The sequence below is a fragment of the Penaeus vannamei genome, chromosome 10, assembly GCF_042767895.1.
Source record: "Penaeus vannamei isolate JL-2024 chromosome 10, ASM4276789v1, whole genome shotgun sequence".
Lineage (NCBI taxonomy): Eukaryota > Metazoa > Arthropoda > Malacostraca > Decapoda > Penaeidae > Penaeus > Penaeus vannamei.
Window position 1 is genome coordinate 42,400,698 of NC_091558.1, and position 2,500 is coordinate 42,403,197.

Genomic DNA, 2,500 nt, shown 5'->3' on the forward strand with positions numbered 1-2,500 from the left:
CAGTATATCGCATACCCTGCAGCGGTTGCCATAAGGCCTACTTTGGTGAAACGGGACGTGGCTTCAGTATCAGGATCAACGAGCATCGAGCCCGACGTCCGTCACCACAGGACTTCCACGGGAGTTCCGAACTGGAAGGAAGCTGAAGTAATTCATGAAGGATTGAACAAATATAAGAAAAGGCATGAAAACTGCATACATCGCGACAGAGACGAATGTAAACACCGCATCGGGCAGATTCAAACTATCCAAAGTCGTGGCAGCAATTATGCGTGTAACGAGTGCGAGGTAACAATCATCGGGTGATTCATCAGCTCCCATGTAATATAAATATGCTATGTATTTTCTCTAATGTATGTATTTCTGACAGTATATTCAGAACCGGTTAAATACATCTCTTTTATTGTGAATATATTTATTTTCATTCATACCTTTCTACACACACACACACACACAATATATATATATATATATATATATATATATATATATATATATATATAATATACACACATACATTATATATATATATAATATATATATAGATGTATATATATACATGCACACAAACACACATACACATGCATATGTATATATGTATATGTATATAAAAAATATATATGATGTATATGTAAATAGAATATTCAGGGATATTTAAAATCATTTCATTTATTCATAAAAATTATTACAACTACTGCTACTACTAATGATAACAATAATAATCATTATTAATAATCACAAACTCCGTGTGGTTTTGCCGTGTTTGGTGATGACTCTCAGGTGAGTCAAGACTGATCCCGTAGTCAAAATAAAAAAACAATGAAATGACATTACCGGCTGACTAAAAATGCAGCACAAAATAACCATCCATAGTATACATTTATTTCGCACAAATCTTTCAAAATATGACCAAATACACAAGACAACGTACCATACAATTACTCGTTAAAACAGACAACCCGCCACAACACGCGAAGCACCAGTCAGACAGCTGATAAGCCAAAAGGTCTGTCAGCACACGAGACCAAAACCTCTCTCTCGTTAGACCGACTTGGCTTGACCTTTTATACAATTAGCTTCCCGCGCCTTGTGTTACCCATAAAGTTCCTTATTTCACGTATCAAATAGTATATGGTGATTTGATAGCAGGCTTAGAAATACTTAAAAAAGAATGATAAAAATATACTAAATGTGCGCGTGCGGCCGTGTGTACCCCAAGACACCAATAATAAATAGTACTTATTGCACTCATTCAGGTACGGGGATGTAGCTCAAGTGGTAGAGCGCTCGCTTAGCATGTGAGAGGTACGGGGATCGATACCCCGCATCTCCAAGATTGGAATATTTATTATTAGGTAAATGAATATATTAAATTTCGATTAATCACTGATGTACATGGCGGTGGGAGACTGAGAAGAGAAAGTTGCCGCGCCCATTTCGCTTGTGGGTTTGACGTCGCAGGATCGGCACGTTGTCAGGACGAAGTGTCATTTATGTCAGGACGTTGCGGTTCATTGTTAGCGGGCCAGGTTTAAGAAGTGTTTAAATTACTGCAAATTGATATGTAGAGTATACAGTGAATTTGGTATTGGACTTTTGAACCTTTATCTGGAATTCTGGAAATTTGGTAACTTCTTTCGCAAGAGATTGGTACAATATTTGTGATTGGTACAACTTTATTGCTCTATACGGATCACCATTACTTTGCCTATTTGATCCAGATATTGTAAATCTACAAGGATATATCTATTTTTGTAATCAGTGACAATCCTCTTATTCACAAGCGGGTATTTCTCCTGACATAAAGGATGCCTCATGCCAGGAAGGAAGGCCTCCACACATAATATTGTCATGTGTAAGATCAGTCTTGCTTCAATAGTCACCAGGTACGGTATTATAATGCTCAGTCAGTCACCAGGTACGGTATTATAATGCTCAGACAGTCACCAGGTACGGTATTATAATGCTCAGACAGTCACCAGGTACGGTATTATAATGCTCCGACAGTCACCAGGTACGGTATTATAATGCTCAGACAGTCACCAGGTACGGTAATATAATGCTCAGTCAGTCACCAGGTACAGTATTATAATGCTCGGACAGTCAGTCACCAGGTACGGTATTATAATGCTCAGTCAGTCACCAGGTACGGTATTATAATGCTCAGACAGTCACCAGGTACGGTATTATAATGCTCAGACAGTCACCAGGTACGGTATTATAATGCTCAGACAGTCACCAGGTACAGTATCATAATGCTCAGACAGTCAGTCACCAGGTACGGTATTATAATGCTCAGACAGTCACCAGGTACGGTATTATAATGCTCAGACAGTCACCAGGTACGGTATTATAATGCTCAGACAGTCAGTCACCAGGTACGGTGTTATAATGCTCAGACAGTCAGTCACCAGGTACGGTATTATAATGCTCAGTCAGTCACCAGGTACGGTATTATAATGCTCAGACAGTCACCAGGTACGGTATTATAATGCTCAGA

At 38.8% G+C, this 2,500-nt stretch overlaps 1 non-coding gene across 1 annotated transcript; it reads left to right on the forward strand.

The window, feature by feature from the left end:
• Nucleotides 1-1,260: 1,260 nt before the first annotated feature.
• Nucleotides 1,261-1,333, forward strand: TRNAA-AGC (transfer RNA alanine (anticodon AGC)). Its single transcript has one exon. It is a non-coding gene; the product is annotated as a tRNA-Ala (tRNA).
• Nucleotides 1,334-2,500: the final 1,167 nt, after the last annotated feature.